Consider the following 14,478-nt stretch of genomic DNA (forward strand, 5'->3'; position numbering starts at 1 on the left):
GGTTGGCAGAGCGGCACGAACAGCGGTTAAAACAACCTTGCTGGCAAGCGCAAGAAATCAGATGTAGATGTTCGTCTGGTGCTGGTGGCAGACTTGTCGGATTTGGAACAAGTGTGGGCCCCATTTTTTTCCAGCCCCAATCCGTTGGCAAGAGACTGTTCGATGGCCATTCGTGAACCTAAAGCAAGGAAAATAAGAAATAGAATTAACTAAATCTTTCTAAAAACTACTGTACAATCAGATTCCATATCTCACTTGCAAGTACGTCCGCAAACTGTGCTGCTCGGCAGCGGCGGTTGTTGGCGGCAATGTAGCTAGATCAAACGTAGCTTTACTTTGCTTTGCTACTGCGCGAGCATAGACGTGAATTTGGAGATCGTCCAGGCTTTGATTGTCTTCTTTACTGCCGTAGAGATGGACAATACATTTTTCACCAGCTGATACGATGGATTCTTTTGGTGTGCCCGGTTTGTTGAACATGAATGCAAGATTTTGTAGGTGTGGGTTTTCTAAAAGCTTCCATGCCTTCTTTTTTCCTGGGTTGTACAGCGCCGATGTAGTATCGCAGCCCTTTATCGCATGTAGTATCGCAGCCCTTTATCGCATGAAGGAATAGTAGGCAGTCTTTCTTCGCGCCTATTCCTTCATGCGATAACGGGCTGCGATACTACATCGGCGCTGTACAACCAAGGAAAAAAGAAGGCATGGAAGCTTTTAGAAAACCCACACCTACAAAATCTTGCGTTCACGTTCAACAAACCGCGCACATCAAAAGAATCCATCGTATCAGCTGGTGAAAAATGTATTGTTCATCTCTACGGCAGTAAAGAAGACGGTATAACTCTCGCCAGGAAAGATTGCCGGTCACAGCGCACCTTGTGTCAAATTACAATATATGTTTTTTTTAAGATGCGAGCGACTTCCAGAATAGGATCGTGCCAATGTTGAACGAAAAGACTTTTCGTTCAAGATTGGCACGATCCTATCCTGGAAGTCGCTCATATTTTTAGAAAAAGACAGGTTGTAGACCGAGATCAGGTCTTCTGTGACCGGCAATCTTTCCTGGCGAGAGGTTTATATGGAATCTGATTGTACAGTAGTTTTTAGAATGATTTAGTTAATTCTATTTCCTATTTTCCTTATTTTAGGTTCAAGAATGGCTATCGAACAGTCTTTTGCCAACGGGGCTAAAAAAAATGGGTCCCACACTTGTTCCAAATCCGACAAGTTTGCCACCAGCACCAGACGAACATCTACATTTGATTTCTTGCGCTTGCCAGCAAGGTTGTTTTAACCGCTGTTCGTGCGGCTCTGCCAACCTACATGCGCCCATTGTAGAGGCAGGAGCTGTAATAATGTTCCCGAACCCCAGTCCGAAGACGAAGAATCCGATGGAGAAGGAACGTCGAATTAAAACAGCGAACCTGTCTTTGTTTTACGACGAAGTTTACTCAACAATTTTTAATATGGATTGTTTTGTTTAGAAAAAAATACTGTACAGTTTCCCTCAAAATTTACGCGCTAAACACTTTCCAAAAGTCTAAAACGCTCACAGTCGAAATACAAATAAGTCAGAGATGCGCCGCTATTAAGCCAACCGTATCTGGTCGATCTGGTGCACCTCTCAGGCAAGTCGCGCAACGGCGAGCGGCGCGTGGGATCGCACTTAACGGTTTGTAGCTCCCCTCCTATTGGTCGGATTTCAACGCAAAGGGTACGGTTTTAAAGTTAAAACTACGCTCTACAACATTTGTTTTGGTCATTTTTCCGATATCGGACGCTAAATCGCACCTATGTCCAAACAAAAAACAAAAACCGATTTTTTCGTCAAGTTTCGCGGTCTTTTCCCACTTCCTGTCTGGCCGGAAGTTGTCACTGGCACTTGCAAAAAATATCAAAAGATAGCCTGGTTACTAACCTTTAATTTAAGCCCTCCCGCGACTCTGGGACTTGTTCCGTTCGTCCGCTAGGCTATAATTATAGTGACGTCGTGCAGATTTCAAGAGTTCGGACTTTCGAAAGCCCGAACTTCAAGGAAGCCGACATGGGAACTCTTGGGACTTTTTATATGTTATTCAGAGCATCAAATAGAACAACTGTGCCAACTTTCAGATTTACGTTATTTTTCGTAGGGTCAAAACCTAAAATGCCTGGGCTATAACTGGTAAGATGCTGATGGGACGAAGGTCCTTAAATAATTTAGGTTCGTTTATCTTAGGTAACGGTATAACATTAGCAGTCTTCCATATTTCTGGTCTTATGGTTGCTGAGAAAAAAATTAAAGAAGAAATCCAAATTTCACCACTTCTTTGGGGGTGGCTCCCAAACGAAACACGTTGGACCCTCGGTTTATTCGGAAAAAGTGCTTGTCTTGCTCCCCTCTATCACCTATTTTTTTTACATGCGGTCATGTAACACCCTGTATACTATGCGATCAAAAATGAGTTGCTGTCGTGTCACATTTGGAATTTTTTTTTACATGGGAAATCGTACGTAACTTGAACTTCCAAAGGCAACTTGACAGCAACTCATTTTTGATCGCCCGTTATAATAGCTATTTATGTTACAAGTACATAATCTATGACTTTATTGCTGAAATTTGGTATAGATTTCTCTATTTAATAACCAGAAATAACATAGTGTGCCTTTTGTGTTGTCATAGATACGTGTTGTTTGGAAAAAAATCTGTTGATGTGTAGTGTCAATTTCGTTGGGTATTAACTATTTATCTGTACCTAATTATGAATCCCAAGATGAGTCCAGAAGAAATTGATGGGTACAACAGTATACAACAATTAGCCTGCAATGCCAGAGAGATGCTTTTACCAAGCAAATCAAAAACTAGTATGAGGCCGCATACAGGGAATACAGAAGGTGGTACTGGGGGAAGAAAATCAATTGCACCATGGAAGACTGTATATTGGCGTACTTTAATAGTGAGCTGGTCTCCTATAAAAGTTCTTCTTTATGGAGTAAGTATACTCGATGTTACGATCGACAATTAATTTAAATGAGGGAGTGGATATAATCAAATTTCCCAGCCTAATTCCTTACCTCAAAAGAAAAGGAGATTCTGACAGAGATCTGACAATTCTAAAATTAGTGTTGCCAGCAAAATTTTGGGAACGGAAACCGTTATGGCAAATTCTTCGTTCAGAAATTTAAAAGCCGTAGAGACCACAGAAATATTGCATCAAAAAGGTACATCGGGAATTAACAACCAAAAATAACAACTATGTTATTAACATTAATTTGGTATAATAATTGAAATGTATAATATAGATATGTGTTCTTAAAATTATAGCATTCTGTTCCGTGTACTTCTTCTTTAAAACAGATCGTTATTTTAAAATGCATTTCCCAAAGAAATTAACAGTGACAGGAGTCCAAATTACTTTATCATTATGGACTAGTCCAATAAAGTAGCAGATTATGGACGCTAAACAGTGTCATAACTCAGCGTATTATGATCGAGTCGAACATAAAAACATTTATCGGTACAAAGCAAAACTGTATTAAGGCTTTGTCCAGTGCTGAGCCGGAAAAGCAATCAATTTCTTTCAGCTCTATCTCAATACAGACCACCATGTTTCAATACGTTGGTTGTTTTGGGTTGTTCCATAAATAAAGCTGTTCTCACCAAACATAGTGTCGCAGTTATCAACTGGTTCTTCTCTGAATATTTGTTGAATTTTTTCTACGTACACATTTTCTGTACCGCAATCAACGCGTACTCGTTTAGGCCATCCACCAATTTCTTTAACGACATCGAAGTAATAACCTCCAATAACATTTGGATTACTTGCAGTCCTGCTTGCCCTCAGCCATATTATTCGTCTCAAAAAACCATCAATGCACCCGCGCTAATAGCTAATCCATAAGGTTTTAGTTTGTCATATGCGTCCATATGCCATACCTAAATTAGGGCCATTTATCGAATATTTTCGTCGGCGTAGTCTTTTACGTTTTCTGTATTCTAGGTACGCCTTCTGGATTCAATTCTTGTAAAATTACTCTAATTGTAGCCTGTGTTACAACAAATCCATTCTGTATGTCTATGTAATCTATGATGAATCCAACGATATCCACATAATTGAACAGATTCCTTTAACTGGCTTTGGATAAAATCGATGATTGTGGATAAATCCGAATAATGTTTTTTTATATACAATAACTTCTTCAATTTACGTATTATGTCTCAAATATATAAAAGCCAGTATTTCATCGTAATGCATGCCACTTCAAAAATAACCTCTTACTAAATCATCGGTAAAGCGTTGCTGGGTGCATCAAATAAATCTACGTTATTCATTTCGATTTTCCACAAATGCCACTGCACATTAAACTCGTAACTCACTCTGCAATATCCGACATAAGTGTTGAGTTTGTGTAACATTTTTTTCCAATATATTACATTTTTTCGCAATATTTTTAAGTTTTTCGCAATATATTCAATTGTTTCCAATATATTCAATTTTTTTCCCAATACATTCAATTTTTTTCCCAATACATTCAATTTTTTCCCAATATATTCAATCTTTTTCCAATATATTGGAAAAAATAATTTTTTTATAATTTTGTGACCCTTAGGCGCTTTCGTACCAATGAGACGCCGTTTATTTAAATCCCTGCTCAACAAAGTTGAGGCTGACTATGATGAATTGCTTCTTCATAATGAAATCAGGTGGTTAAGTAAAGGGTCAATTCTGGTCAGATTTCGTCAGTTAGTACCCCATATTAAAGAATTTCTGAAGGAAATGAAGGATGAAAACATCGTTTTTCTTGAAAACGTGGAGTAGCTTCAAAAACTAGCATTTTTAACGGACATCACAACAAAACTAAATGAGTTGAATCTTGAATTACAAGGAAGAAACAAAAATATAGCCAATATGATATCTTCAATCAATTCATTTCAGATGAAACTAAAATTATGGATTTCTCAACTACGTAAGGGGGATTTGAAGCATTTTTCAAATTTAACGAAAGAAAACGGTGAAGAAGAAGAAAATAATTATGAAGGATTTGCAGTTCTTTTAGAAAAAATATGGGAGGAATTTCAGAAGAGATTTTCTGAATTTAAAAACTTGGAACCTACAATGTGCTTTGTGACCTCCCCCTTTGATGCTACAGAAATTGAACTCGTGGCTGAGAAAATTGAATCGCTTTTCAATATTAATAAAGAAAGCTTGGAATTAGAAATTATAAATTTACAAAACGACATTATTATGAAGAGTCAACAAATCACGGACATGTGGAAACTGTTAAATCCAGAAACATATCCATGCTTAAAAGATATGTATCTCCGAATTCTTTCTTGCTTTGGGAGCACCTATCTTTGTGAATCCAGTTTCTCGCACATGAATATTATCAAGAATAAGTACAGAACGCGACTGACAGACGAGCATCTCGACGACTGCTTGCGCCTTTCAACTAGTAATTATAAGCCAAATTATGCGAAGATTAGTGAAAATATGCAATGTCAAGTATCCCATTAATTTTGATAAATCAACAAACATGCAGTTCTTTATTTCTAATTCTCGTTCCTTAAAAAACCAAGTTCACCATCTAGACTAGATAATCGTGAATTTAATAAGTGTAAGAAAGAAGACGAGAAATTTACTAAGGTAAGTTTTTGTAATTGTAATTCGAAATTTTAACTTCAATTGTATGCCTGATGTGATGAGAAGTATAACCGAGGTAACTGAAAAACAGTTGGAAAACACCAGAACATGAACCTATTATTAATTGTAAGTATTATATTATAATTATACAATTATAATACAATTAAATATGGGTTAACCGTCAACCGTTAATAAAATAAAGTTCCAATTGACGGTCGATCTTTGAAAATTTAAACCAAATAATCACTCCTAGGCTCATAAAGGTTGACGACCCCTGGGTTAGCAGATCCCCGGTTTTTATTCCGCTCTAACCTTCGCAACCGAGAAAATTGCCAATATTGCGACAACCCCGAAGCTGACGCCTGACAGATGATAGTGAGTTGCCACCAAATGGGGGTTTACAGTACCTATTCGCGAAAATCATCAATCAATATAGGGCGTTGAAAAATGCAAGATGTCGGAAATGAGGGTGAACAACTATAATAAACCACTTGCCGAAAGAGCAGTTCTGATCGATATATAGAATGCCAAGAGAATTGTAGAGCTTGCTCGCCACTAAATAAACAAATAAATAACGTACATTTTCCACAGACTGAAGAAGAAATAAGAGCTGTCAAGCAAGGGTAATACCAACGTAAAGGATTTACTTATGAAGTTTATGTTTCAAATTCTTCTTCCATCTATAGTTGAAGACATTTTTTTCATAAGATAGGTTGCGAAACGGAAACGGCTTCATGATATTCCTTTTCAGAGGAAATGCTGCATCAGCTAATATAACAAATGGAACTTCTTTCTGCATGCCAGGGAGTGGACAATTACCAGGTAAATGTAATAAGTTTTGTTGTAATGCTTATCCCAACGAATAATTTTCTAACACACCACCATCAGATACTCGTCCATTTATCCCAACATCTACGTAAATGAAGTTGTACTTTGCATCAACAAGAGCAAGTAAAACGATGGAATTAAATTCTTTGTAATTATAATATGTTGCACCTGCACTTTTTGGTGCATGGAAAGCAATGTGTTTTCCATCTAAAGCTCCGATCGTATTAGGGATGTTCCATAGTTAGCGTTAGATGGCTGTCCATTCCTGAGCGTCCGATGGAAACTAAAGTATGCTAATTAGGTTCTTTATAAAGGGTCTTTCAATATGAGTGATTTTTTTAATTTCTAGGTGTTACTATATTTAGTATAGTGTGCAGTTTCATGATGTAGCGTCTGACTCCCCTCGATCGGTTGGAAGTAATAAAAAAATAATTACCAAAGTGGTAGCTCAGTTGTGGCTACTCAACGTTTATTCACTCGAGAATTGGGTCGCCGTCATCGGTACTCTGCGCACGTTATACGCCGCACTGTGAAAATGTTTGAAAGTGAGTTAACTTTACAAGACAATAAGCCACCAAAAAGACAACGAAACGTGCGAAGTGATGAAAACACTGCAGCTGCAGCGGCCAGTGTTGTCGATGAATTTGTCGATATCACGAAATTGGAGTGATCGGATGCGTCAGTGTCAACGAGCCCGTGGTGGACATTTGAACAATATCTTATTCCAAACATAACTGCATTGTCCAAGCTTAAAAATAAAGCAAGAATTTAAGTTGATATGTCAAACCTTTGTTGTTTTATTCAAAATTAAAATCCTATCATTCTTAATGAAAGACCCTTTACTACAACATTTTTATTTACGTACCTTTAAGTAACTTTCTTTTAAGCACGAGTAAATGGCATCACATACTTCTCGTATTATTGAACTAATTGACGATTGGGATATTCGTGTAGTTTCTTGTAGCTCTCTCCTGTAGAGAAAACCGAAGCGTAACTACTAAGCGTTCACGAGGTGGAATACTCTCCCGCATAACTGTATCTTTTTTTTCTAATTATGTTCTCGATTTTACTTAACAATAACTCAAATGTACCTTCGGTCATGCGAAAAAAATTTCTGTATTCTTCTGGATCTTCTACCCTCAGCTCATACACCAATGACAATGTTCCCTTTGTATTCCTTCTAGCAATCCATGGTCTCACCCACCACCTTCTTCCATAACAAACTTGAAGTTAGTGTTTTTGTTTTGGATTGCAGTGAAGGTATCGTTACTTATATTAAAGCTTAGGATAACAGTTGCTATTGTCCAAATTGTGTTTAATATTAAATTAATTATGTAATGATGCACATCATTTAAAGCACTGTATTAACACGATTTTTTTCTTTTTATAGTAAAAGGGAACAAAAGGGCGCTGAAGAACCTGTAGAATAATAAGTAGTTTTCCTTTTTTATAAATTTCTTAGTATAATTATATCATGACTATTTTGGTTTTATGCATATGAATGTGTTTTGTTTTTAAAGTTGTTATCTTAATAATAAATAAATCATGCATTTTTTACATTTCTTGAAGTGGTTGTATGCATTGCTGTTTTATAGCCATTGGATGTCCACCGACCATTGTTAGTTATTGCTATTTTTGATCCATATAACCATTGAATAAAAACACTATAAGAAGCCTAACCCCGTGGAAATAAAGCGCGACAGAGATTGAACTGAGAATATAATGGGAACACTGTCAATAGTGTCGATTCTTGAACTGAGAAGAATGAGAATTTGCTTTCCTCCTATTTACCGCAAAGAGAGTTCGGTGGTCACAACCAATGCGGGTGCAAGGGGATTTGTCGCGCTTTCTTCCATAAGCGTTAGGCTTCTTATAGTGTTTTTATTCAATGATATAACATATATCAGATGTTATTCTAAAGATTTATGTACGTCTAATGGACCAATGGATATGGATATCTATCAGTAGAGATATGGCGGGACATCTGGATATCTAGTAGTCATCAATTACATGTGAAGGGATCTCCGTTAGATAACATGGACATCCATCGAAAACATGTTTTAGATATCTTATGATTGTCAGTGTACTGTGTGGGCTTTTCATAGGAATTTGGTTCATCAACATCTGTTATACTAACAAAGCTTGTTTCGTAATCATCATACCACGAAGGACTGTGTAACTGCTCCCTTGAACGAAGGCTCCTTTCCTCTCTCGGTAAAGTCTCGCTGCTGTGTGTATCACTCGGCGTTTCATAATCTTCGGGTGTTGTGATTCCCTCAATTCCATTTATCACCTGCTCATCGTTCAGATCGTTTATGCCAACTTGCAACTCTCCATTTGGGAGTGTTAATGTTTTATATTGAAATGGACTGTAATTCCAAAATTTGTTGCACTTACCCTTTAGATGTAATTTCTCCGCACAAAGGGATAAGGAAAAGGGATAAGATTACGGAATGGCGTTAGGGTAAATGCAAGATTGAATTTGTCAGGAAACTACTAATTCGTTAATCGCCCTTTACTAATTTCACTGAGCGAATTTTAGTTGCTCTTTATTAATTGTATGAGTAAACGAAATCGACTAATTCGCGCGACGGGACTTAATGCGAGTGTCCAGTTATCTACTCGACCCTGGCAGATTAGAATTATATGGGAAAATCCGGAAAATAAATGTCATTATTAGATTATGCTTTTAAAACCAAACAGTTAAGTTGTGTCATATTCCCGTAAAATGAAACCTTCGAGTAGAACATCTGCTTTAGACATACAGACCAAGGTAACTTTTACATTTAGGTACTGCGGCTTCATTGTTATGCTAAGTACACTTTTTTTTTGCAGGTATTATTAGCTCTTAAGATTCTGTGCGTTCCTCTTTACATTCCTTTTTAAAGTAACGTATTACATTATTATCTATTACTAATTCAGAAATATTAAGGAAATAAGGGTGAATTTGGTGTTTACCCGACTCTCCCTACACGGGTCGCCCCTTCGGTCGAGTGTTGCATCTGAGACACATGCGAATTTGGCAGTTATGTAAGTCAAGGGTCGATATGTAGACGGTGTGAGACGCAATCCATCGGTTGCAAATAAATACCTTTTTTAATCCGGTGATTTTATATTGTAGCGTTATTTATAAATTCGGGTTCGATTTATATCAATATTTATTAAACAGAACTAAAACACTATAAAATCCGTACAATTTATATCGATTATTTATATCACTCACAATTCGCAATTTATATTTCCGCGCTCGATGTTTACGTACTCGTTCGGTAGTAGACTGGCGCGATGTTCGGTCCGCAACCATTTATACACGCAAGCAATGTAAGTCAAGAACGCTCGCGTAATTTTCCGGATAAGTCTGGAATATTTCTATACATATCCCACTATCGCGCTCGTAGAAAATTCCAGAGCGCCAAAGGCGACGTCATGTCTGGAGCGTTTCCGTTACAATATTGTCCTACGCGACGAAACAGATCCTTTGATTCGGATAGGTTCTAATATTTTTATTGCTAGAAGCCAGTCATCAATCTCAAGAGCAATAAACGAGGTCGTAAATGAATTGGTAAACCCGAACATATTTAATCGATGTATAAAGTTTCCAAGGAACTTAAAAGAAATGAATGTGATTCGTAATGAGTAAATGAAATAATTATTTTAATGTTTTGTAACTGGTAGATTTTACAACAAATTTGGTTTACCTGGTGTGTTGATCGTAAGGGTATCATTCCATTAATGTGCAGTTGGTAGATGTGAAATCAGTAGCTTACTATATTTAATATAACATACTTACAGATTTGTTCACCACACCTACGAATAATCGTTATTTTGTCAAGAGATGGCGCTTAAAACCTATTGAAATATATGTCAAACCCACATTTTGTTGGTAAGTCAGCTCGCTACAAAACGTAATGTTTGCTTAGTCATTTACGAGTTAGTGGCATACTTCTTTTTCGTGTTAAACATATCGACTTTTGTGCCAAATAAAGAGCGTTTGCGGCAAGTGATGATTTTTCTGTTCAATCAAAAGAAAAAGGCATCGGAAAGTCGCCGAATTTTGGAAGAGACTTACGGCGATCGTGCTCCAACCGTTAAGACTTGTGAACGCTGGTTTCAACGTTTTCAAAGGTGGTGATTTCAATGTTATGGATAAAGAACGCGAAAATCGACCAAAGAAATTTGCAGGCAACAAGTTACAAGCATTATTTGACCAAGACGCTACAAACACAACAAATGATGGCGTTGCAGTTGAATGTAACTCGTCAAGCCATTTCCGATCGCCTAAATGCCATGGGAAAGATTCAAAAGGTTGCAAAATGGGTTCCACACGAACTGAAACTGTGTGAAATGCTGCATTTACGCCACGAAAGAAAGAGATTTCTGCATCGGGTTGTAACTGGCGATGAAAAATGGGTGTATTTTGAGAATCCCATACGCAAAAAATCATGGGTAATCCAGGAGAACCATGATATCGTGTGGAAGACTGGAACGTTTTGGGAGGAAGACAATGCTGTGTGTGTGGTGAGATCAGAAGGGAGTAGCGTACTACGAGCGTCTCCAACCCGACGAAACAGTTAATATCGCCCGCTACCGACAACAACTGATCAATTTGAACCACGCATTGCTCGAAAAACGCCCAGAATGGGCTCGAAGACACGGCAAAGTCATTCTGCTTCATGACAACGCTCCTGCACATTCAGCCAAGCTGGTCAAAGAAACGATTTTGGTTGGGAACCTTTACCCCACCAGTCGTATTCACCAGACTTGGCGCCTTCTGACTATCACCTCTTCTCATCGATGGTACACGCACTGGCTGAGCAACACTTCAAGACTTTCGAGGATGTGCAAAAATGGCTCGATGAATGGATGTCAATGAAAGATGAGCCTTTTTTTTGGAATGGTATCCACAAATTGCCCGAGAGATGGACAAAATGTATAGAAGCGAGGGCCGATACTTTGAATAAAAAATCTTTTGCCATTGTTGTTAAGTATTTTTGCTTATTTTTCAAGAAAAAAACGACTTTTTAATCTTGCAGACCTGGAATAGTTTGAGTTTATTTTATGGGTTGCATGAATGAAGAATGAACCCGAAAGCAAGAGTTCTTACGTACTAATATTTAGCTATTTAGCTGGAATTTTACATTTTACTTAGGTTAACCGATTTTTATAGGACAACACGTCGACAATGTCAACATATTGCATCTGTTAGGAGATGATGAAATTAAATCATTGATACCAACAATCAGAGACCGCATGAAGTTTAAAAAAGGCTTGATACGAGAACAACATAGTGCAGAAAGAGAAAATTTTCTACCACCATCGCCGTATCCTACAGTGAGCACAATCACGGACTTGAATGAACAGGTACGCTGCATTGTCGCACTTTTAGTAGTTTCGCGTTTGAATAAATTTGTCTTTTGGGATATAAGGATTTATTTATAGACCGGGGGATAATGACAGATTTTCGGACGTGATTTCTTACAGTATGCCTCTTGGAGTATATTGAGGTGTGCGTGTGGATATTCTAACGTTAATAACACAACTATGAATGAATCACTCCGTGTTCTTCATATATAAAAGTTAATTAACTTAATTAATTAATTAATTAAGTAATGCCATTACGTTCCCATGCAGTTTATAATAACGTATGATCTATATGAAATTGGCATAACAGTAAAATTCAATGGTAAAACGTGCAGGCATACGCAACAGAAGTTGAAAAATTGTTAAACAAATTTTCGTGTATTGATACAGTATGCCCCTTTGTTTTTCACTTCATATAGATGTATTTAGGTAGTATATATAATTCCCAGTTACAACATACAACTGTCATTTACAAAATAATTTCCTACGTGTCCTATCCAGAGCTTCGTAGCATACTGAAGAAAATGATGGCATATTATATGAAGAACACGGAGTGATTCATTCATAGTTGTGTTATTAACCTTAGAATATCCACACCTCAATATACTCCAAGAGGCATACTGTAAGAAATCACGTCCGAAAATCTGTCATTATCACCCGGTCTATTAGTAATTTTATTGGATTTATTAATTTACAGCTTCAAGTCCCACTCCAGTTTTAATCGTATTAGATCATCAGTCGCATTAAACGATAGAATTGACGATTACAGATCTTAATAATAGTGACTGCGGTTTAAATTCTTCGTTCTTAATGTAACCGGCTGGTTACTTTTCAACTCTTCCTACCGTTTCTTCCTCAAGCAACTTTATTTCGGGGTGGTTCTTCTTACATAAAACAATTGTTGTTGGGCTCCGGCTAGCATTCAGTCGATGGTCCTTTACTGGCATCGAGGAAATGGGAAAGGATGAATAAAAATCAACAATCTTTATTAAAACCGATTATGTTCTTATTTTCTTAGAAATTCGCCTTTAATCTGTAAGTAACACAATGTTATAAGAGTTGGGGATTGAGGCGGCACCGGGCACATTCCTGTAAGAGCAGGGTTAACTCATTCATTCAGAAAACTTCACTGCATAAAAAGGAAAATCTATTTTTATTACACTAACTGAAGTCAAAATATTTATTTACCCTAGAACCGCCGAGTACAGAAAGAAACTTAATTTTTGTTTCAGGAATGAATATATAAATAAATCGAAAATCAAAACAAACTTCTGTTAAGTGCGTGTCTTAAAGCTTCCCATGCTCGAGTCGTTAACATGAAAGCAAATGGTCCTCACAAAGCACCAATTTGAACTCAAAACACCAGTAGAGACTTAAGTCGCCTTTACAATACTACAACACAGTAAGCTACAAGGGGGTGAACTACGAAAAACGGTAAACTACGACGCGATAACGTTTTATGATAGTTTATAAATAAGGTAGGTGCGACAAATAAGGCCCGGCAGGTAATAAGGCCCGTAGTTCCTTAAAATTCCCATGAAATACAGAACGCTACTGTCCTTAGCATGGTTATTGTTAAACAGATGTCGCGACTTGAATTATTAGCGACACTTCTCTGTATCAGAGGTTTGTTTCCAGTGAATCGAATATTTTGATCTTGTTATTACCGCGCAAATATACTTTAAGCTCATAAATTAGGTTTTTGTGATCATCATATACAGTCAAAAGTGATTAGCTGGTAAGTACCTACAATACATAATATACAGTAAAAAAATATAATGCTATGCCAACGAGAACATAGGTTTTTCATTGTTAACCTAAAATTTGCACATGTCTGTAATAAAGCCCGGGAAAATAACAGGCGGGCCTTATTTCTGCTCGTAAATAATGTTGTGGTATTTTGTTTAGGCAATTATGGGCAAACCTTGTCGACACATTAGAGCAAATTGGGACGAAGAACAACTGGAAAATGCCATTAGGGCAATTAATAGAGGCTTATCAACGAGAAAGGCTTCATCAATATTCAATATTCCAAGGCATACGCTTCGCAATCACATAAAAAGTGGAAAAACATGCAGGAAACTGGGAAGATCATCGATTTTGACAGGTGAACAGGAAAATGATCTCGTGGGAAGAATTTTACGGTTAGCAGACGTTGGTTATCCACTAACGCCACTTGTTATGAGACATCAGGTTTATCAATATGTAACAAGAAATGGTATGAACCATCAATTTAATGAACAAAACCAGTTAGCTGGACGTGGATGGTTCAAATTGTTTCTTAAGCGTCACCCCGAACTTTCTACACGTAAAGCGCAGAATATGAATCCAGCTAGGGCACAGAAATTGAATAAATTCATAGTAGGAGATTATTTTGAAAAGTTGGGTAACACCCTTGATGAACTCTGTTTTAAAAATAAGCCAGAGAGGATATATAACATGGATGAAAAAGGGTGCCGGTTAACTGTCCACCACCAACAAACAGTTTTAGCACAGAAAGGCGTAAAGAGGTTGCATTTGGTGGCTCCAGAGCATGCGGAAAACGTTACTGTTGTTGGGTGTGTTTCTGCCAGTGGAACTGTTATTCCACCAATGATTATTTTTAAGGACAAGAGAAAAAAACCTGAGTTTGATGACAACTTACCACCGGGAAGTCTAGTGAAAATGG

This window comes from Photinus pyralis, unplaced genomic scaffold (genome assembly GCF_008802855.1).
Source record: "Photinus pyralis isolate 1611_PpyrPB1 unplaced genomic scaffold, Ppyr1.3 Ppyr1.4_LG5, whole genome shotgun sequence".
NCBI classification, from domain to species: Eukaryota; Metazoa; Arthropoda; class Insecta; order Coleoptera; family Lampyridae; genus Photinus; species Photinus pyralis.